We start from the raw sequence: 24734 nt of genomic DNA, 5'->3' as shown, positions 1-24734 counted from the left end.
TGGCTGTTGGGCCCATTCGCGGACGACTCTGGGGTTGCGCGCTCATCTCGCTCTATAGGCCGAGGGAGCCGGCGTTTGTCCACAGACAGCTTCCGGGTCATGTGGCCAGCATGACTAAGCCACTTCTGGCGAACCTGAGCAGCGCATGGAAACGCTGTTTACTTTCCCGCCGGAGAGGTACCTATTTATCTACTTGCACTTTGACATGCTTTCAAACTGCTAGGTTGGCAGGAGCTGGGACTGAGCAATGGGAGCTCACCCCATCATGGGGATTCAAACCGCCGACCTTCTGATCAGCAAGCCCTAGGCTCTGTGGTTTAGACCACAGCGCCACCCGCGTCCCTATTTAAAGTGATGAAATTTGAGGCAGTATATTGGCATACAATTCTTTCCTACTGTTTCATGACAAATCATGGGGCAACAGAAGCACACATGTACAGAAGGGGTGGGGATTAGTGATGTTGTCCAATGAAATTTAGCATGACATCTCGGTAGATCAGTCAAAAATCCACAGTTCCAACAGGTACTGAAGTGTGAAAGGAACTTTAGAAAATGGAGCAGAAGCACTAACTAGCATTATAATTAGGAAAATGAATGCAACATTCCTGGGTACGTTGCACACATTTATTGCATTTTCTTAATATATTATCTCACATTGACTGTAGGAGTATTATCAGCAAGGGGCATTGTCAAACACTTGGCAGGTCGCAAGCTGATGAGCTACACTGGACATGTTAGCTCACAGTTTGCACAAGCCTGAAAAAGGTGGTCCTGAAGAACAAGTGTGTGAGATGGGGCTTAACTATCACCAGAAAAGTAGAAACAATCATCCTCCCTGGAAGGGCAAAAGACATAAATTTGCATAAGCTTTGCATGTGCTAATTTCTATGGAAATTTAGAGACAATTGCTATCATTTAAATAGAAAGACAATAGGGAGGTAGACTGTGACCAGGTGTTAACTCATGGTGGGCAATTTCAAGTCTCTTTCTTTCTTTCTTTCTTTCTTTCTTTCTTTCTTTCTCTTTGAATATATTTTATTGAAATTTGGAAGAAAGTACAAAAATTAAAATCAGGTATCTTTATATCAAGACTAAAAAACTAATCTCAATAAAAACACAGATCAGAAAGAAAGAAAAAAAAAACAAAAAACAAAATGAAGAAAAAGAGAGAAAGAAAAGAAGTGAAAAAGAGAACTTCCGATCCTTCATCTGTTGCTTATATGTAGAAAATTATTCTACTCTCGCTTCTCAATGTTTAAGCATGGCTTTGACCAGACAGCTCCTCAAAGACAGGGCTGCTTCCTCAAGAATTGTCCTCTGCAAAGGAGGATACATGTTCACCCTAGATATGTGCATACTAAGCAGACAATCACATATTCCCTAGCACAACATTAACATATTTTGCATGTGCCTGTTGTGCAACAAATACATTTCCCCCATTGTTCACAGAATGTTGATTAAGATAAACAAAAGACCTTTTGATTTTGGATGGCTCTTATAGGAATGATCAAGGTGAGGGCAGGCTGAGCGAAAGAAACCTTTAAACAATATCCAATCCAGTCCAAATCATTATTATGGTCATAGACCAGCATAAGATAAAATAATAGTATCCTTTCAAATCACACATGTTACTTTCTATGGGCTTCCTTTTGCCTCAGGCTGTACATTTACTCAGTATAAATTCAAATTGCTTTTAACTCCCAAATTAGGAAGCAAAGCAGAAATTGTGTGTGCTATTCCGTGTCTAGCAGTTATTGCAGAAAATTAAAACAGATGCAAGATGATGGATATGGAAAACAATGTTGCCATGCATTTTCCACTTTGCCATTCCTTGTGTTACAATTGCCTAATTGTTCATAAGCTGCACAAAAGAAATGCCTTTTATTATTTTTTTCCAGGCACTTAAAGATGACTTAAGTGTCACTTAGTCAATTGAGGGAACAAAGAAGTCAATTTATGGATCAGGTTATTCTCTCCCCCACCCAGGTTCTTTGAAATTATTTACTTTATTGGTTTAGTGAGTCTTGAAAGGTGAGGGATTGACAGGACTATATTGTAGAAATATTTCACCCATTCAGGTCACACACACACACACACACACACACACACACACACACACACACACACACCTTTGCTAAAACTGGGACTGAAGTAGTAAGACTTTGTCAGCCTCTCTCTGTGTTATTTAACTTTAAAGCTGTTTCATTTTTGGAGGCGGGGAAAGAAATACAGGTGCCATTTCAGTGTATTTTATGCGAGCATTATAAACCAACAATTTATGAAACACATATTTTGGAGTGGTGGAGGCAGATGGGGAGGTAATAGAACAATTGCAATACCTATATGCTACCTCCAAGGTCAGAGGCGGTGTCCCTTTGAATATTAGTTGTTGGGAAACACTAATGGGAAAGGGCTATTGTCCTCATGTCTTGCTTTTTGGATTCCCACCAGCATCTGCTTGGTCACTGTGGAATACAGAATACTAGACTAGATGGGCCTTTGATCTGATCCAGCAGGGCTCTTATGGTCTTATGATGACAGAATTTCGAGTTGAAGAGGAAGTAGTTTTAAGGTTCAGTTCTGCAGTTAATAATGAATTTGAACATCTGAGCTAGAGCTGCACAGTAATTTCAAAAAGGGGCCATAGTTGAACATAGCAGCATAGTTTGCTTCAACTGTATGGGCCTAATAATCACACTTAACTCTGTGTTTGATCTTCTCCAGGATATGTAGATGCCACTACCTGCGGAGGATGAATTCATCTGGTGCAGTTTTTGCACTGGAGTGGCGTGATTTGACAGTCCCCAACTTGCTTGCAGATAGGAACACAACTTCCAGTTGAATTGCGCACATTGAAAAACATGCATTTTACATAAAAGTGTACACCTCATGTAAAAGTGCATATGTACAAAATGTTCATCAAGAGTGTGGAGAAGTTAGCACAGTCTCAGATTGCTTGGGAAAGACCTTGGAGATGGGGGACTTAGGCAGCTGCAGGGAGACAGGGACCTTCTGTCTCAGCAACTGCTTCATAAGGGCAAGACTTTCTGGAGATGAGTTGCTGTGCTCATGAGGGCTGACACTTGCGTGAAGGTCCTCTTTTTGCTAATAAAGAACTAACTCCAACTTGCTGGGTGTGATTTACTTCTGGCTCGCTCCTTCACTGACCTTGGTTGCCCCTGCCATTGATAACCATGAAGCCAAAGCTCTGCCTCTTAATCTCCAGCCAGTGTTTTGTTTCTTGTTTTGTTTCTTGTTTACAGTGATTAGAGAGGGTCATAGAAAGTTGGGCGTGGCTTTGAATGAGAGACAATATGGGGATGAGGGAAACCCATCCACAGTTTAAATGTGTTTTAATTTTTTGCTATGCACGCATCCCTTGTGTCCACACTTCTATTCTGTCTTTGATCACCATGATTCCCTTCCACTTATTTCTCCCACTTATGTTTTTCTTCTTCATCATCACACATACATGGTAGGGTTGCCATATTTTGGAGAGCAAAAAAGAGGACACATTTGCTGAGTTCTACTTTTAACTATCGATCGCTATGGTGACTCTACTCATGAAAAAGAGAGTGTGTCCTGGGAAAAGAGGACATATGGCAACCCTACCATGGGCAGATATAAGCTTCTTCTTCTGTCCCTGCAGTCTATAAAGAAGTTGCTATGTCCTAAGGGTAGCTGCAGAAATTGCAATGAATTTCCACCAGTCAAATGAAAAAGGTTATTCATACCTATCAAGCTACTAGTCAGAATGGCCATATGTCATCTGTAGGATCAGAGGCACTATGTCTCAATATCAGTCTCTGTTGCTCCCTTCTGGGGTGGAAAAAACTTAAACACGATGCAGAGTTCCCAAAAAATAGACCAGAGGTAATTGTACTTCATCCAGCAGAGCTTTACTGCTACTGAAGGTAAATAAGCATAATGGTCACAAATCCAGTACAATCAGGATTGGCACAGTGCATAAAAATCCAGTTGCAGCACTTACAATAAAACTTACAATACTTATAATAAGACTAAACCTTAACACTATAGCATACAGAATAGAACACCAAAATAAAGAGATAGAAAGAGAAAGTAAGTAAAACCCAAGCTCCTCCTGGCCTTACTATTATAGCCAGCATGAGCTTGACAGAAAGATAACAGAACCAGTTTAAACCATCTGTACTCAGCTTCTCAGAAGGAATAACCCAAACAAGAACCTTCCAGAACACTCTTGAACCAAGCAGAACAGGGAAGATCTCAACACATCAGATCAATACTTTATGAGCTAAGAAATGCAAACTGACAGTCTCTGGGAGACAACTGGAGGAGAGGGCTGTTGCTCTCATTTCTGGTGTGTGGGCTTCAAGGAGGCATCTGTTTGGCCACTTTGGGGGAACAGGGCGCTGGACTAGATAAGATTGTAGTCTGATTCAGTAGGGCTCTTCTGAGGTACTTGTGAATTGCTGCTCCCCCCTCCTTTATGAGGTTCAAGTACCATTTGAAGAGGTGAAGCATATTTTCTGGCTCTCTACCAGGTGGGGGAAAGCAGCTTGACTGAAAGTGATTTGGAACAGAAAAGTGGCAGCAGTTGGAATGGTCAAACATTCCCTCCTACCACTTTTTCAATGTAAACACCCTTCCCAAAGTAGCTTTTTCCTTGAATAGAAGTCATCCAGGTACATACAATTCTGTGAAGTGTTGCCAGATGCCAACAGATGGCAGTAGAAATAACTGGAAACTAGATGTGCAGGTTTTAAAAGTAGCAAAATAGAATATACTGTATTTTTTGCTCTATAAGACTCACCTTTTTCCCCCTAAAAAGTAAGGGGAAATGTGTGTGCATCTTATGAAGCGAATGCAGGCTGTGCAGCTATCCCAGAAGCCAGAACAGCGAGAGGGTTTGCTGCGCAGTGATCCCTCTTGTTCTCACTTCTGAGATTCAGAATATTTTTTTTCTTGTTTTCCTCCTCCAAAAACTAGGTGCGTCTTATGGTCTGGTGCGTCTTATAGAGCGAAAAATACGGTAGGTATCATACCACCATTATTGGCTCTCATTAGGAAATTGTTTGCTGGTGCAATAATCTCTAAGTGACCATAAGACATAGCATTTGACTAATGATTGAGAAATGAGGATATTAATGGTATTTGTGTACCCACAAACAGGAAAGGAGGAGCAAAGCATGCACATATCAGTTTCTGAAATCTCCCAAAGTTTTAGATAACAGTGATCAGGTTTAATAATGGATGACCCCTAATGGGGATCATCAAATCAAAATCTGAATTTTGTATTGACTGGAATGGAAAAGGTAAGGCTAAGTCATAAGCAATTATCTAAAGGGGAGGAACACTTTGTGTCATCTTACATTTCTTGCCTATCAGAAAAGCAGTCGAGCTGGTACACCGCAGCATTCCAATTTGAAAACGTATCAAATGTTATTAACATCATGGGGCTACTAACAAGAACATATGCAAATATGGTCTGTCCCTGAACAAGACAGAATTTTTGGTGTAGCCTTCAAACATAATCTATAAATAGTTTTCCCCCTCTCTAGAAAAGCCCTTTGAATGGGATGGGGGGGGGGGGAATGAAGCGACGTATCAGTGCAGAAGGCTAGGGACATCAAAGAAAATAAAGGCACGTCGGAAACAAAGCATTCTTTGCATCCAAATTAAGAAAGTCAAGACCTAAATCCCTCCTCAGCAGTCTCCCGCTGACACACCAGTTTTTAGGATCATTTTGCTTGAAAAGTCACCCTTAATAAAGGGTGGCATTTGCCTATGGGTTTTGTTCCCACTGTACTTACACCAGCAGTTCTGTTGTAATTATGATTCTCCCCCCCTCTCCTACTTGATATGCTTAAGGACCTTGCTTACATAAATAGTTACAGAATAAATAACGTTGAACACACTTCTGACAGCACCTCTTGGAATGATGATAATTATAGATTACTGTACGGCAGGCAAATATCTGATAGGCCTAAAATGATATGATTAGATAAAGCTCCTTAAAACAGTAATTCATGTTAGACTTCTAATATTTTACTCTACTCCACATTGCTATTTCCGAGCTATGAATTTCAAGATTTATTTGTTACCATTCTCTCTCTCTCAGTCCCCCCCCCTTCCTGCTGTACACAGTATTTGTGGTCTATGGCAACCAATCCCCTTGGGCTTTCTTTTGCCTTAATTTGCATAAACACAGGCATCATATGAATATTCAGTGAGTGGCTTTGCATTAAGTAAGTGCCCTTAATCAGCTTTTCAGTTCAGTTTTATTGGTTGCACCACAGTTATTTCATCCAGAAAATCTGAGGGCCCTACAAAGCTAAGCAGGTAAGGGTTGTAATTCTTTTTATGTATTTAATGAAAGAGTATTATCATTTGATTATATAGGTTCTGGAGAATGCTTAAAGATTGGTGGTTTGCTTTAGGTTTTGGTTTTCGTATGCATGGTTTTGGGTTTCTGCCCCCCCCTACTATCATTAACCCATGGCGGTCAGGTGGGCATACGCTTCGGAAATTTGCATAAACATCAACTCTCAATGAATAATTCATCAGGGTTATTTTAAACACTAGCTAGGCTTCTACTTTGGATGGCTCTATAGCATCACAGTTTGATTGGCTGTATGGTGTTTTCATCACCAGCAGAATTCCTATAACATAAAAGCCATTTCTCCCCCCCCTTTTTTTTTAAAAGGAGAAGAAGGCTGGGTTGAACATATCAGGAGGGTGTGTGTGTTAAAATATGTGTTTCTCTCTTTTTTGTTTTCACTCCTAAAGCAAATTGTACTGGGTTTTCTTGCCAGATAGTTGTATATCTTGGCTGCTGCTTTTGTTTCTAAATGGAAAAAATGTATTAGTATGTAGACAGTAGCTGCCATTTGCAGCCTTTTCCTGTATAGCTGATTGCAATGGCCACTACTGCTGCATTTGCCAGTAGCTTGCATAAACATGAGCAACATGTAAATGAGATGCCATTGAACTCGTACAACATGGATTACCAAACACTGTGATCTTACATCCTGCACTATATTCTTTATTACTGTACTTTATTATTAGAATTTTCACTGTATGCCAATATGGGCTTGGCAGGGGGGGTGTATTTATTAATGGAACGAAGCGTGTTTTTGTTTGTTTTTATGAATGGCATTTAGAGAAAGAAATGGACCTTTTATTGCTTTGAAGATGGAATGGGTTAATGAAAGCCTAAGGGCCCTGAGAAATTAGAGGACAATGCATTTGTTAGGACTAAATACCATTTCCTATTTTACCTTATAATCACTTGAGGTTAAGGGTATGCAGTGTTTGTGTAAAATTAATCTGTTTAGAGCAGAGCATCACAGCACCAGGTGGTTAACAGAAAAGGTTCTGATCCAGAAGGATCACAAAAATGAGGATACCGGTGATAATCATTCAGATCTAAAGCAAGAAATAATAAAGAGGAGTCACTGTTTTGAATATTGCGTCGCATGCATTAAACGTACTCCACTCATTTAGCCATGAAACAGTACAAAATTGGTAGGTTGGATACATGTCATAAATCTTGTGGGTAAAAGCATGGCATTGATAGTGGGTTTGAACCAAAGATATGTTTTGTATTTAGGTGATAATTTAACACTGCTCCTTGCAGAAGAGGAGTACACATTGCAATCACTTGGTATACCACAGTAATGTGATGCTGAGAATGCAGATGTGTGCAGATGTAGTGTGTTCTTTTATCTAGGAATCTCTAATGATGTGATGCTTAATTTGAATAGAGAAAGAGCTTTCCAGGTCTGATAATAACCATACTCATGAATCTAAGAGAAAAACAAATCCCAAGAGAGGAAATCAATTTGGTGGTGATTTTTTATTATTATTATTGATTTACTTATCTGGGGCAACTCTCTTTCTTTCTTAATTACACTTTCTTCGTTGTAATGGAATCAAAAGACATATTCCAAGACATGAACTGAATGGAGTTCTTCCATAACAAGGATATTTCAAAACATTTATTTAATTACCTGCTTGTCATGTTACCCCCCCCCCCGCCCCCGCTACAATTTCTCAGCACATGGAATTTTGAAAGGGAAACTGATGGAAATTTCAAAGGTTTAAAAGAGAACAATGAAAATCCCTTCTAAGATTACAGAAAATGAGAAAATGTTATATTTAAAGCAGAAGAATTGTTTAATTAAATCTTGCCGGATTTAATAAACAACCGTGTATTCAATACTCAGCCATTAGATGTTTATAGCTGTAATAAACACCATGACATTTTAAATAGAGAGTGTGGCTATGGCAGTTTATATACGTGTATTACACACCAACATGTACATGTGCACTCTCTCTATAGCTGTTTTCAATATCAGTAAAAATAAACTACAAAAATTATAAATGTTGTATACAGGATTTTGTATAATGCAAGCATTCAAACCTTTAAAAATAAAATCAAAGCAAAATAACACTTTGTTTCCTCTTCAGTTTCTACATCAGCACCATAGTGCTTGGGTTGACAAGTTAAATATGACCCATTAAACATCCAAATCTAATAAAATTACATGTACAGTATTTTTCTATGTTTCTTTAAAGCTCCCTAAGACTCTGAATCAATCCAAATTGTTCCAGCTTCCTGTGGGACCTTGGCCTGACCAACGGCCTAGTCCTAAGGCTTGCTGCACCAGCAGGTAAATGGGAAAGATCCTATACACCTTCATGTTGCAAGATAGTTTTGCAGGTAGGGAGACAGGTGAATATTTTAGGATGTGGATGCCAGCAACAGGAAAGAAACATTCCACTTGGATCCTATGAAATTTGTATCCAGCAACCTACCATAAAAATGGGATCACCCTAATTCAAGAACTTTTTCCAAATCAAAATGGCAAAGTTCAATGGGAATGCTTCTGCAATTCACTTTAGAGTGTCAGTCGCAATATGAGAAGGTGATACCTTCTCAGAAGAAAAATTCTGAGCTTTCTTGTAAGTGCCCCATGTACAAGCCCTTTCCATTGCATGACTGAGCAAAGACAATGACTTTTGAGTGGGAGTACACCATTGGCTATAACACTATAATCTGAAATGTAGTTACTAAGGAAGATTGCGCCTTCAAGAGTAAAGTCAAACCATTAGAGAGTTACAGCACCCACTGTGGCTGTAGAGACTGATACATGTCTTATTGCAGGAGAGAGAGATGAGGGCATCCAGTTTTGCTGCTACTGGAAAGTCATGGCATCTAAGGAAACATGCACATGATTTCACTGTTAATTCACAGTGTGCAAAACAGTCTAGAATTCACACATTACGTTGATAAGGTTTGATGATTAATATTTTTGTCATGAGTTTAAGAGAATTTAGTGAGCTCAATATGCCCAAAGCACCTCCAGAATACACTAGATAATGTTTGTGGTAATAGTTCCTCAATAAACTGAAGTTGTAACTGTATTTCAATGTTAAATATTAGGCTTTCACTAGGAGTTTGTTCTTTTTAATTTCACCCTGCACCTCATCACTAAGGTTTGGGGTAGGTAACAATAATGTAAAGTAAATATACACACAAACATATGAACTGTAGTGGAGATCTGTCTTCATTTGGAGAATGAAGAGAGGTCGGGATACAGAGTAGCTATGGACCCAGCAGATGCCACAGCTGGAAGTTCAGTCAGCCTAGGAGCACAGAAACATCAGATAGAGGGGAATGTTAAGAACCAAGACCAAGGTAGCCAATCCAGATGTTGGACTGAAGCTCCCATCAGCCTCAGTGAACATGACCAATGGTCAGCGTTGATGGGAATTCCTGTATGTGAAGCATCATCCATTCATTGCTTCAGTCACCTTTTTGCCTTTCTTTAAGCCATAAGACTGGTCACTGAATGTCTGTCCTTGTCTGTTTTTATGGTACCATTTTAGTGAACTTTAGTGTTTTTATGTTGTATTTTAAAATTCACTTAGAGATTTTAAAATATTAAGTGGTTTAGAAAGTGATTTAAAAAATAACTATACAAACAAATGAATGAATAAATAAAGAAGCTAACTGAACACGGAAGGGCCTATGGGAGAATACATGATTGTAAATATAACGGGCTTGAGTCATTTAAGGTTATATAGGTTGAAAGCAGAAATTTTGGAGGTTGGTTGGCAACATATGGGAGACTATATATCCCCCTTTTGGCAATAGTCTGCCTTTTCCATTTGAGATGAACTAAATGCTTTTAGGCACCATATTTCATAATCAATGGGAATATTCATTTTTTGTTTCACAATATAATTACAGAGGGGAGGGGAAACCAAAGAAATAAGAAGAGTGCAATTAGCATTACTGTCTTGACATTAATAAGGCTCTTCCGACCTGCTTCTTCTTTTAAGCACAGCATTAAATAATAGGAGAATGAATGCCAGGCTTTATATATCTTAGGGAGAAAAGCATGGCCTTGACAGACAACTCTAAAACAGCTAGGCTTGGAACTCTCTGTCACAAGGCATGTTGCAAGATTTTTCACCATATAACTGAATTGGTATTGCAAATATGATGATGGATCTTCAAGAAAAAGAACACTTTATTCCATCTGATCTTATAGCCCTTCTTAAAAAGAAGCGTTATTAAAACAATGATAAAATCTCAGAAAAGCAATTATATACTCACTTCGTTGTTTTTTTTGCATGGTGCTTCTGTGATACTGTAGGTCGTTAATGGCTATTGACTGAGATGATTATTTCACTTTGTCTTTGAGTCTTATATGAAACCTTCTCCACTCCCGAACATAGTGCCAGCTATGGAAAAGAAAGTTCCTTGAGCACAAAGGTCTCTCATCCCAGACTCTGCCACACAGAGGTGCTGGCTCCAATAAATTTTACAATGAACAGGAGCTGCCCATTTTGTACACACATAGATTCTCCAGCCAAGACTACAGTGTCTGGAAAATACAGAAAGAACAAGGCTTGAATTTTCAGCATGATCAGATCTTCTTTATATATCTCATGGGCAAGACTTAAAAGTTCCTGGAAAATTTTCACTTCTGAGTATCTTTAAACTAGCTATATTTCTATGCATGATGTGACTGTGAATGGCTGCTAATCAAGCTGATCAAGGGATTTGGCCATATGCCCTGGGTGAGAATGAGAAACAGAAACAGACCGTTCCATAGTTCCCCTGCGGTTCTTCCTGTTGCAACCAAATACTTCACTTGTTTAGGGTGGTCCCACACATTGTTTTATTGATCTCCTATATTTGATAAGGCTTTTCATTTTACAGGTGGGTGGCCATTAAGGAAAATAGGAGTTTTACAAATTCAGATGATCAAGAGAAAACTGGAGGGGCAAATCTGTCAATTTTGGTTTCTCTCAGTTTCTAATTTTTCCATTCTTAAATACGGTTCTCCACATTTCCACATCGGTTTGCAATTTATTTTTTAAAGTAGTTCACTTTAAAATCCACCAGCATTTTAGTGGAAGTTAATCCCAATGTACACATTTTTGCAAAACAATTTTCCCCTATATAATCCACTATTTCGACTAATATGTGAGTTTGGCAGAGATTTTTAAAGTCAAATTTGAAACTACTTACATTTTACTTAGTGGTGACTGCTGAGTCTTTATGTGTACGTTTTATGTGTTTAATATGTCTGGATTACCAATGTTTTATGCATGGTTTCTCTCTTTCTCTTTTATGACTTTTATTGTCCAAATCATGCCAATAAAGGTTGAATGAATGAATGTGAATTTTTACCCCACTGTATGCATTTTTGTACCCTTTACTTTGCTGGAGAACTGCCCTGAAAAATTAAGAGAAATGGGAATTTTGAAGGATGACTGTCTCAGGTTGTGTATTGTTTTGGAAAGTATGAATTACATGAGTTCACTTATAAATCTGAACTGAACCAAAATTCTCCCTCATCCATACATGTGGGTGGATCGTGATGTACAATATATACATATAACAAAAAACCAACCAACCCCAAAACCCATTGAAAAGGAACAAATACTATGTTGGCCTAAAGTTCTTGCATCCTGCTTAGTACGGCACATTTTAGGATTTCTAAAGGTTTAAGCACAACCTCAATAGTTGTCATGGACTTGAGTGAAGAATGTGTCAGTACTGACACAGTACTTACCACTTGCGTTTTCTTGAAGATGTTTATGGCGCTATACCCCAAGAGAACAAGGCCTTATGTTTTCAGAGTAATACTAGTGACCCAAGGCAAGTTAACTAACACAAGCAAGCCACCAGGGTGCTTGAAATAAAACAATGCTATGGAATATGTGAAATTTGGGTGAATTTTATTCTCCTTTTCCTCCCATGAAAGGGGGGGGAATACTGACATGTAGCAAGTATTCTCAAACCATTAACACACCATTTTATTCTTCCATAATGCATTTGTAGTCATTTAATTTTCTGCAAAAAAAATTTCTCTATTTTCTTCTGACAGCATCAAAAATCTGAGTACTTTTGGAGACATTTTTCTGCAAACTGCTGATAATCAGGATTGGAAATGAAAATGCTGACAGATTATTAACAATAGAAAAATAGCTGTAATGGGGTGGGGGGCATTTTACCATAATGAATGAATTGTTAGCATATCCAGACTTTCATAGCTGATCAGACTCATATAATTTCAGTTTCTCTAAATACCAACAGTTCAAATTATTATTAGAGCTTTTCTTCTCACTAGCAGAGCAGGTCTTATTAAAAAATGTTTCAACTTAGTATTGGCACAATTCTGCAAGAACAAAAGATATGCAGAATGCTTCCATCTCACAGATTGTTATATATATGTGATACACTTGCTTTCTACCAAGGGAAAAGATAAAATGCTTTAAAAACTTTAAAACAGCATTACAATTATTGCCTATTTATGTATATTTTAAAAGCTTTATAAAATAGGATATATGTTGGTAGAATTTGATTTTTTATATATATAAAAAAACACAACTGTGATTTTCCATGAGGCATTTAAAACTTTTTTTAAAAAAAATCATGTTGAAATACATGCTTTTTATTGATAATTTATGTAGCAACTTTCTGTTTTGTATTGCACTTTGCAGCCTTTGTTCTATTATTGATCCACATAAGAAACTCTGTTCCCATTTTAAAGATTGATACTTGTTAATGGGCCACACTTGAAACCCAGCCTGACCATTTCTAGTCCTTCTTTTTGCCTCTGGACAATTCTGATTCTTATGCAGACTAAATGAAAATAAAATAGTGTTTTCATAATCAATAATTATTGATTGGGTGGTAGGATACTTCAAAATATCCAAAATGGGTTCCCCCTTACTGTGGTGCTTTGGGTATGTCATTTTAGTTCTTGCTTCTGTTGTTTCCATTAGCAAATAAACATACCGTTGGCACCAATCATGTCTCACAGTTTGACACACATCTTGGGCTCTCTTACATGTGGCACAGGACGTGAAGGAACTGTATGTAGTCCTTTACATTCTCTGAAGTATCTAAAGCAAAAGATAGGGAGACGACTAGGCAAAGTTCTTTCCGCATGATCCCTATTGAGATCTGTGTGGTGTAGTGGTTAAGAGCGGTAGACTCGTAATCTGGTGAACTGGGTTCGCGTCTCTGCTCCTCCACATGCAGCTGCTGGGTGACCTTGGGCCAGTCACACTTCTCTGAAGTCTCTGAGCCCCACTCACTTCACAGAGTGTTTGTTGTGGGGGAGGAAGGGAAAGGAGAATGTTAGCCGCTTTGAGACTCCTTCAGGTAGTGATAAAGCGGGATATCAAATCCAAACTCTTCTTCTTCTGTGACAATATGTAATGTAGCCTGAGAATGACTACAACTTTGCCCATACTTGGAAATCCTAGGAACCGCTGCATCTTGTGGGGAGAGTAAGACACAGTGGAAACAAAACGAATTTCAGAGTGGCCTACGATTCTGTTTTTGAATGGGATTTTGACAGCACTCGTTGATTTCCTGTTGGTAGACGGCATCTCAGCTGTACAATATCATTGTTGCAATTTTGTTGTTGTTGCTGTTTCAGCAGAGATGGTCATTAGACCAATGGGCGACAGTAAAGAACATTAAACTCAACATGGTTTTCTGAGCTCCAAGCCACTTGAATTAGCGATTTCCAAAGCCCTAGTGCCGTGATTTCCAAATAGTGAGGTAGATTTTCACCGGTTGGCTGTAGGCACCTTAGAAGTGGGCTTCAACGTGCTAGTTTGGGCAATGAAACCAAATTCCTATGAGAGGGTGGGCCTTAGCCCTGCCGTCAGTTTTCCTTGTTAGAGAGGACAGCCACATTTTAAGCTGGGGCATTTATTTATTTTTTGGCGGGGAGGCACATAGTGCCAGCCAACTTCCCCCACGGGCCAGGCTGAGGGAAGGGGAAGGCAGTGACCTTCCTCTTTACTATTCCTCCATGCAGAGTGCTAATGGGCTATGTAAAAGACAAATTAACAGAAAATCTAGCTAGAACACCAGGCATGAAATTTTTTTGATTCAGAAGAGGGGGGGGGGGGAGATGTTAACGATGCAGTGAACAAGAGGATACCAAAAGGCATAAAAGAAACAAAATTGTTTATGCTGTAACTAAGAAGTTAAAAACTAGTGTGGAGCTTATTTCCCCAAAAGTTCAGTTTTAACCTTGTATCACAACAACACCAATACAAAAATAAATAAATAAATAAACAATAAATAAATAAAATGCAGAGAAAAAGAACATTATTATTATTATTAATCAAATTTTGATACTGCCTTTAATCCAAAAATCACAGGGTGCTTTACAATATACAAAACAAATATATACCATAATAACAAACAAAGGCAATACCCTGCTCCACACAAGATAATACATTGTTTAATGAGCCAAATGCCTGGGAGAAGAGTACAGTCATACCTCAGGTTGAAGTAGCTTCAGGTTGAGCATTTTGGGGTTGCACTCCGTGGTGACCCAGAAGTAACAGAACGCGTTACTTCCGGGTTTCACTGCTTGTGCATGCGCAGATGCTCAAAATGACGTCATGTGCATGCGCGGAAGCGGCGAATCACGACTTGTGCACGCATTGATGTGGGTTGCATTCACTTCAGCATGTGAACGGGGCTCCGGAATGGATCCCGTTCGCATCCAGAGGTACCACTGTAATGTTTATAATAATAATAATAATAATAATAATAATAATAATAATAATAATAATTGTTTGTTTATTTATACCCCGCCTATCTGGCTGGGTTTCCCCATCCACTCTGGGCGATTCCCAATCAAATATGAAAAACACAATACAGCATTAAACATTAAAAACTTCCCTAAACAGGGCTGCCTTCAGATGTCTTCTAAAAGTCAGGTACTGGTAGTTGTTTATTTCCTTGACATCTTATGGGAGGGCATTCCACAGAGTGGGCACCACTACCGAGAAGGCCCTCTGCCTGGTTCCCTGTAGCCTCACTTCTCACAGAGAGGGAACCGCCAGAAGGCCCTTGGCGCTGGACCTCAGTGTCTGGGCTGAACGATGAGGATGGAGATGCTCCTTCAGGTATACAGGACCGAGGCTGTATATGTAAAGATATGTAACAAAGGCACCAGGCGAGCCTCCTTGGAGAGAGCATTCCACAAGTGGGGAGCCACTTGTGCAATCACCCATTCTTGTGTTGCCACCCTCTGGACCTTGTGATGGAGGCACATAAATGATGATCACAATGCAACCATGGTCAAGCATTTAGGGAGAATAATAGGCACAACATTTTTTGTTGAAGTCAGTGAAATTGAGCCCTTAATTGCACAATAGACTTCCTTTCCTAAACTAATAAAGATGCTTGATAATCATGGGGGAAAATTTTCTTTTTAAATACTTTTTTATTAAAGATTTTAGTAAATGCCTTGTTTCTTCTTCCAGGTTGTACAGTCTTTCCTACATATCAGTTACATTTGCTATGATACATTAGCGTCAAGTACATTATAAGGTCAGGAATAAGGGGGCGGTGAGAGGAGGAGTGGTGGTGAGATTTAATTTTTTTACAGTGTATGTGTGGGGTTTTGTGTCAGCGTCAACTGGATAGGTTCTCTTTCTAGTCCCTTGTTACATTTCCTTGGTTGTGAGAGGGATTGGGGGCCCAGGGTGTGGTTGGTTGTCTGTGGTTGGCTGCAGTGGGGTTTATTTGCATTTGTGAGGGAAGGGAGGGCCTGCTGGATGAGGTACCGAATGGTAGTTTCACAAGACACCTTTTCAGAGAGAGAAAAAATGTGTAGCACCTAAGAACCATACCTTAGGACAGTTGCGGTTTTGCATTTTTTTCTAGAATCAATGTACAATTGTATCAAAGCTAAAGTTAGCTTCCCTTTCTTTTTCAAATGCAAAAAAAGGCTACAAATTTGCTAAATGTGATTTTAGACAGCAAAGGATAGCTTAGGATAAGCATCCCCACCCTCAGTGCAAAATAGCATTTTCTAGTGCAGTCAGTTCAGATAGGGAAGTCCTGTGTCCTACTTTGCAGAGGACAGTCCTCTGTTTGCAGCACCCTGTTTATGAAGGGCTATCTGGTCCAGGTCTGATTTAAAGACAATGAATCATAAGAAAGGACAGCAAGGACCTTGAAGTTGCCCAATAGCAGTGAACCCCTGGACTGCAGATGTGGCAGGCACATATATGGCCTACTCAAAGGCATCTCCACTATAGAGGTTTGTATCATATTTATTTATAGAGGAGTATTACATAGTTCAGCTGGTGTGGACCATGAGTCCATTAGTGCTTCAGATATTTGGAAAGTATCTTACCCATGTATGCTTGGCAGTGACCCTTTTTATGGAGGTCGTAATATTGCTGAGTGTGAGTGGTTTCTGTTTGAGTGGTTGACAGAGGTAATATTTGAGGTAATGAATGGTTGTAGCAGTTGTGTAGAGTGAGATTGGGTGAGTGATTGTATGTATGCGTGTTGATTGAAATTTTATATTATAGCACCTTGTTCTCCTCTCTCTTTTTTTGGTAATCCATTTCCTTTTCTTTGGCAATGTATAAGTGCCTGCACTACCATCAAGAAAACACAGATGTTATGCATATCTGTTGCAAAATATGGTTATTGTTAACTGACAAAGCACAGACTGCAAATGTTCACAGGAACAGGAAAAAACACACCCATCAGATCATTAAAATTAAGCAGCCACACTTCCAGAAAATTAAAAATGGCTGTTTCCGACATTTTATGCCACATTAACCATGTTTTTAAGTGTTAAGAGACAGAAAAAATGCAGGAAGAGACCTGGAACATCCATTCCCCCTCCCTCTCTTTCTCTCTCTCTCCCTCTTTCACACACACACACACACACACACACACACACACACACACCCTTTGGAGGAACATGATTTTGAATGGGATGAAGGCAAAAATCCCTAAGAATGGAGAAAGTAATACCACCTTGATGTGTACGGCACAATAGGCTATGTTGGAGCTTTTCATAAATGTCATTATTTCTGGGATTTGTGCATAAAATTACCCTGCAGGGCTTTCCAAATGTACCCTGATGTGTCTTTACATGATTACAGATGTATATGACATGATGGGGCATGAAATGAATAAATATGGAGTCATTTAAATCACATAATTAGCTATTCTCTTTACAGCTGTTTAGATCTGTCTAATTTGTCGGCACGTGTATTTCCAGGCCATTCCTCCACCTCCACAAATTAAGGGAAATGCCAATAAGATCTCTTTGTGTTTTCTGTGTTTATTGTGTGCACTTTAATCGCTTTTTAAATAACTGCAAAGAAGCAGTCTTCTTCTATGTCTTAAACAAGACCCAAACAAAAATAACTGGGGGAAACAAAGAGGCTAGAATGGTATGTAGCTATACGATGCTTCATTTTACTGTGCATTTGGAAGGGTCTGTGTGGATTCTGATATATTTTGGAAGGTTTATGGGCGGCTTGAGTCGTTGGCAGGCAACCTATTCAGTATGGAGGACAATGCAAAAATAAATGGAGGGCAATGCAGAGACAAATACTCATTTTTCTCTAGTTGTTTTAAGTCATTGACAGTCAGCCTGTTCAGCATGCAGGGCAATGGGGGAGAAAAGAGCTAGAGGACTATGGATAGTCCAGTTCAGCCTTCTTATCCTGCCCCTTTCTGTATTGTTTTAGTGTAAGCAGAAAGTGGCACACTGGCACTCTGGGGAAAAATAATTCCATGCATCACAACCTATACTTGGTGAATGATCTGGTTCCACAGCCGTTCAAATAGCACACTGAGACCCAGAGCCTCTCCCATCCCTCCTCTATGCATTCATTTGTATGGCAATAGCTATGAAGGGCAACGTTGAAGGAAAAACTTTGGCTTTTTCCTTAAAAATACTCATGACCAGGTTTTCTTTGAGACTCTGTCTTGCCATGTGATCTCCAAAATCTTCCATGTGGAAGGCGCTGAGGTGTTGCTCCTGATGTTTCTAAGTTACCCACATCTCACTACCTGGTGACCTTCATCTTGATATTGGTTGTTAGCATTTTCCCATTCTCTTTGGGAAAGGTGAGCCATTGCCATAGCTACTGTCAGAGGCTTAGTGCTGTCCAGCTGGCCATAGATAAGACTCCGGGCTCCCAGCCAGTTCCAAACAATTGATTTATTTGACAAAGTTCAAACGTACATCTCCAGCGTTTCCATTAGCGTCCTTCCCCTTGTGCGCAGTTGCTCCCTCTAATCCTTCTTCCTCCTTTTCCGCACCCAGCATGCAAGTCTGCGAAAACTCCTCCCCTTACTTCCTCTGTGCCCAGAATGACTTGTTCCCGGCTCATCCTCCTCCCCCTCAACGTCAGACCCACTCTCAGACGAGAAGCTACTGATAATCTCTTTAGGCTCTCTATAACTGCTGGTTTCTGTCCTTTCATCTTTTCCCGTTTGCCTCTCCCTGACAGCTACCTTGCCAGTACACCTGGCCAGCTCAGCACTGATGGAGAAGCTGATGGTTTTGATGGAACCCAGGTGGACAAAATTGTCTACCACCTCAATTATCTCAAATATGTGGTCACCAATGCTGATGCATGGAATGCTGGCAATGTCTTGACCTAGCATGCTGGTCTTTGACAGACTGATGGTAAGGCCAAACTCCTTATGATGTGGATTTTGTAATCTCCCCCACTTGCGCACACCACATCTATGATGGGCATTTCTGGAGGCAGTGATCCTCACTGTGTGATGGCATCACATAACATTGGGCATCTTAATACATGTTGTCTCACTGTGCATGAACTCACCATAAGAAACTGGGAGGGACTTTAGATAAGGGAATATATAGAACAGTATTATTCTTCTCTTGTGTCATAAGGCATATTCAGGACAATGTGATTTGTGCCACTATAGTGCTTCAATGTGATGTGGGGCATTAGTGGGTTTACTTTAATAAAATAAAGTATCTAAGTGGTGAAAGCGCCACACAAGCAGGCAGAAGGAAAGAGCCATGAAATAAAATTCTTGTTATTTTAATGTTTAAAGGGTTGTGAGTGCCTTCCTGTGCTTATTAAGTATAAACCAGAATCTATGGTGGACTCAAAGGAATGTGGATTGCACCTCATGTTCTCTACTTGCTTTTTGTAGACATCCAGGCTAAATAGAAGAACAGTGTGGGATTGCAATACACTTATATTAAACATAAAAACAAAAATCAAAAAGTATGGTGTCATGAGAGTGACCAGAAAATAATCATATTGTAAACAATATCACTCATTATTTCCCCCACAATTTGTATAGGAAGCTGCACGTGAAATAATAATTTGCAGGAGAGGTGAGGCTAAAGCTGTGAAAATAAAAGTAATCACTATTTACTACTGGGCATAATGTTTATGTAAGTGGAAGCCATCCAGGACTATTGAGTTGGTCATCCCTTAATGTTTCCACATGCTTTTGTTGAAATATCATTCCATGTGGATAAACTCATCTTTAAAGAAAAAAGAAAAAAAACCCATACACATACAACTCCTGAAATAGGCTGGCAGCCTTGAACAGTGTCATATTTGAAATAGGATGCCATACCTTTCGTGTGAGTTATCTCAATATCATCAGAAATGTAGACATTCAGAGGGAGAGCAGCATATCTGGAAATTGACAGGTTTGTGGATGAGTTGAAAGCAGAAGCAGGATCTGTTAAATATACGTGTGCAAGAGAGAGAGAAGCACAGTAATGCAGAGAACCCAACAATTAAGGGTGTTGTCAATAGAGTCTGACAGTAGGCTAGCACAGAGAGCTAGAGTATTTCAAATACAGATGCTATCATGCTGGAAGGGTAAACACTCATCTCTAGTAAGTGCCTCATCAGATTTGACTTATCTTACCTTGGTTCCTGAAGTCAATGGAGTCGGGTGTTAAATGAATAAGAGGAAATTAATTTGGCAGTGGCATCACACGTAGCCTTTAAATGGTGACCATACATTTCTGTGGCTGTTAAAAGTGGTAGCTTATTTCCTTGGTCAGGATGATCTTTGGAAAAGGGAGTTTGAAGCAAAGTAAAATGCTTAATGCCCTGGGTTTTTTTCCTTCCCCTTAAAAAAAAAATTAAACCCTTTGCTCTGAGCTGTTCTAGTTATCTCCTCAAAAAGAATGTATAAACCAGAAGGGAAAAATCAGTTTAAGTAATATTCAGCTTTGGATGCTAATTACTTCCTGTCTGTTAAGTGTAGCATCCGCCTCTGGCAGGGCCAAGGAACATTGGTTGCCTGAAGGCATGCACGATGACACCTTTCATAATCCATCTAGCCAATTGAGTAATGACATGGGATACCGTTCCCTGCTAACCCCAGCAGGTAATCAGCTTCTTGCCTAATGCATTTGGTCTAAACTCCCTTGTATCATTCTAGTCACCCACATAAGAGCAAATGTTAAAAGCTTATAAAATTATATCCAGTTCTTTGAAAGTCCCGCTGAATTATTTTTTCAATGACCTCTTGCAGCTTGACTGTAACAAATTGCAAATTCCACAGTTTGGCTTTGGTATGTTGGGCAGCATGGATTCCGCCTCCACCCCAATTTACTCATTTTTCCCTCTTTCTTTTTCTAAATCAGTAGAAGAAAATAAAAAGGGAGTTTGGACACCAGTGTCTTTATCTCTTTTTTCAGTTTTTACCTGTCCCAGCTATATCCTCTCTTCCTTGTCAATAAGTCTTCTTTCATTACAAGCAGAACCATAATTAATCTTATTATTACTTTTTCCCATGAGTCCTTGCTACTGTGGTCAGGGTCGATGTTCCTGAAACCAAAGCTTGCAATATATCTGTTAAAAAAAACCCTTACCTCAGGATAAGTTCAGCTACAGTGAGCTGTAGGCAGTCTCTTTGCCAATGGATAATTTTAATATACCTAAGGTTTTCTGCCTTTCATTTCTTCTCTTTTACAAAGCTTCTCTTTTACAAAAGAGAAAGCTCTGTAATTTTGACTCAGTTCTGTGCATGATATACATGGCATTCACTTCTTCTGTGACATTTCTTTATTGACATAATTATCTTACATTGACAGCTAATAAAACTTAAACTCAAATAAAACCTTAAGCCTAGGAATCCTTAATTTTTTAAAATAAAAAACCCCCATTAGTTTAAGGTTTTACTCAGTCACTTGTTGGTGTTTTAAAAACAGAACTAACACCATTATGGAGAACGGTTTGTATTGTGGGCTGCGCCTGCTGAGGTAGTCTAAGCAACTGTGAAGGCCACATTGTCCGAACATGGAAAGCAAAAAAGCCAGAATGAAGAGCTGTTTCCTAATTTATCTATCACATGCAGAGATTTGGGTGCTACCATAAAAATATTGACCAATGCCAAGTGTTGGGATCTCATGACCACTTTGCTGAGTGCAGGGATGGGGGGGGTAGAGAATGGTGGGCAGCAGGGGTACCCCACGATATTTTTTTTCAAGTTGGTGTTTATGAGCCCTACAATCAATAGGGCCCTATTGGAGGTGCCACCACTGGGGGTTGCCCTGGCCTGGTGGCAATGATATGTGACAAGGCCATATTGATGGTGGCTCCTTGTCTGTGGCATGTCCTCCCTAGTGAGGTGTGTCAAGTCTCCCACAATATTAACTTTTGGGGGGGGGGAATTAAAAACATTCCTGTTCATGCAGGTATTTAGTGGCTGAAATATCTGTTCCTGACAGTCCTAAAATGGTAGTTTTTAGAGTAGGTGATTTCTTTTAGGCATTTGTAATCTTTTTTTGAAGTTTGGTTTCACTGTTTTTGGAAGTTTTAAATGGATAGTTTTAGTGCTGATATATTTACCATGCTGGGCTCCTTTTGAAAGGTGGGATATAAATCTAAATAACAACAGCAGCAGCAATTTACCAGACCAGAATACCAGTGTTGCATTTATGATAAACTGTTAAAGGGCAATTAAAGTATAATTACTTTTATATAGACATACTGAGAGACAGGCACAATCACATGTCTATCTGTCTATCTATACATATCTCAAGGTGTCATGATTTCATTTGATATATTAGACACCTCAATCCAAACCCTCATCTCCTGTGTGCACAAGAAAATCCCAGTGCACACACTGAGAGAGTTCTGAACAAGCAGAAGACTTTCACTGTGGAAAGCTTGGAATTTACAGTGAGAGTATTCATGTCAATTTGCAATCTGCCCTCCACACACCTTTTCCAGGAAGCTAGATCATACCCAGAGTGACTTGAAATTCACATCTTACAGTTCAGTCTAAAAAAACTGTATTGGACAAATACATGCTTTATAGTGCTATATTGGCCTATACAATTCAATGAGACTTACTTCAAGGATGTAGATTTAAGCCAAAATATGTCTTATGACCATGCCTGTGTAAAATCACACACTGTGACATTAGAAACACCATTGAAGGGACATTAGGGTTTTAGGTTCCTACAACATTATACAGCAGAAAATCTGTTTCAGGGTGAAGAGACTTTCACATCTAAATTAATATCTTTTGCCCCAAAACCACAGCAGTGAAAGTAAAAGTTAAGACTGTAATTATCTGATTTATTGATAGACTATTATATGTAGATTTTATGTGCTGCAAAGGTTTAAGGGATTTTTCTTTCTTTTCTATATTTTTTTATTTAATTTCCAAAAATATAAACGTAGAACAAAAAACAATACAAAATCCAAATGGTTTAAGGGATTTTTCAAGCTATGTTGACAGGATATACACTTTGATGCATTGTATCCAACTGTGTCTCTTCTCTGGAAAAAGGCCCTTTGATTCAGCATTGACTCCTGTGAATGGACAGGAAGGGAGATAATTTTTACATTATAGTATTCCACCTTTGTCTTAAAGCACCCCACACCAACTTGCATGGTGTTCCAAAGATTCTTCAGCCTTGTGGAGCATATCTGGAGAGCGGGGGCTCCGCTAAATTAAGTGAAAATGGCTTCCCTTCATTTCTGCTCACACAGAACTCCTCTGGATTGAAAAAACATTTTGGTTGGCAGAGGTGCACAGTTGGATACAATCCAAAACTACTACTGTTGCTGATGCTAACTGCTGTTAGTGCGATCAATTAAAAAAGGGTGAATTATTTATTTTGCAAGCAAGTAATTAAACTATTTTTACCACAAAAACCTCAGGCAGGCACCATATTAGTAGAGTGATTAGTAGAGAGGCCGCTCCCCAATTTCACAGAGGGCAACAGTTGGGGCCCCTGGCACCCCGCCTGCATGCCCGGCAGCCAGAACACATTCGCTCACTGGAGGTTGGTGAGAAATTCCTATACAGCCAGTGGGACTGAGGGGCTGGCTTCCAGCCAAAGAGGGCAGCTTCAAATGGGCCAATCAGAGGCCTCTCTTGGAGGGCAGTTCCTTGCTGATTGGCTGGGCATTGGCTGCTGCCCTACCTGGCATGGCAGCACCATATTAGCACAGTCGTTCTGCTCTCTTTCACATACAAGAGAGAATGCTTCTTCTAAGATGACTGTGACTCATAAAAGCAAAATATTTTTACATCTAGACTTCACTCCTCCTAGATAAAGGCCACAGCAATCTATAAATAGATAGAACATGACATCCAGAAAACAGTCTGGAGTCCCCACCCAACCACTGCCCAGCTGTTCAGTGGGACAGTATGATGTGGGTGATGTAACATGAAGCAGTGGGACAGGAGCAGCCCAGGGAGCACACCTTGCACACTTCTGAACAAGAAATTGGAAAAAAGGCATGTTTCTTGGAGGTTGTGGCTATGGAACAGAGAATATGCACATTTCCCAGAGAATGTAAAACTGTCAGCAGAGAGATGCACATTCCCCAAGACCCTTTGGAAATTCTGTATATTGATTGGGAAATATGCCTAGGTACCTCTTCATGGAAAGATTATATGGACATACTTCAAGAGGCCCAGTGAATGTGCACAATGGCTCAACTTGCATTCCTCTTAATAGATACATAATGAGCAAATATAATAGCTTTGAGGTGCCCCGTAGGAAGCAATCCATAAACAGAATAAATAAATAAACTTCAATACTTTTCCTACAGATTTTTTAAAAAACAGATTAACAACAACAACAATTTATTTATTTCATGTTTTAACCATGTATCGTGTGCAGTGTTGCACAATATCCTCTAAATAATGTTCTAGTATTTATGATTGTAGGCTACCTTTTTGTTTCATTTTGATTATGGCTAAATCAACAGAAATTTTCAAAATGGATAGTGTCAGGGCTGCCTCAAGTCCCAGCTCACAAAGGACCAACGCCAGTTCCTCTTTATATACAGAAGTATTTATTGAAGTTCATTTTTCGTTTCACAGCCGCGGCGCGCAGCTCTACGTCTGTTACGCTAGACCGTTGAAGTTCCGTCTGAGTCAGTCCCTCCCCGGCACCAGTTTA

General features: G+C 39.5%; 1 long non-coding RNA gene across 5 annotated transcripts in view; it reads left to right on the top strand.

Annotated features, from left to right (window-relative positions):
• The first annotated feature begins 6206 nt into the window (after nt 1-6206).
• Nucleotides 6207-24734, top strand: part of LOC310688755 — a 133767-nt gene continuing 115239 nt past the window's right edge. For 4 of the 5 annotated variants that reach the window (XR_014517144.1, XR_014517145.1, XR_014517146.1 and 1 more), the window contains exon 1: nt 6207-6321. This is a non-coding gene — a long non-coding RNA (uncharacterized lncRNA). Of the gene's footprint in view, nt 6322-8620; nt 8655-24734 lie in introns of those variants that run through there. The other variant, XR_014517148.1, reaches the window with a different exon arrangement.

This window comes from Podarcis liolepis (genome assembly GCF_965112155.1).
Source record: "Podarcis liolepis genome assembly, chromosome: 11".
Taxonomy (NCBI): Eukaryota; Metazoa; Chordata; class Lepidosauria; order Squamata; family Lacertidae; genus Podarcis; species Podarcis liolepis.
This window is presented reverse-complemented; position numbering and strand designations above follow the sequence as displayed.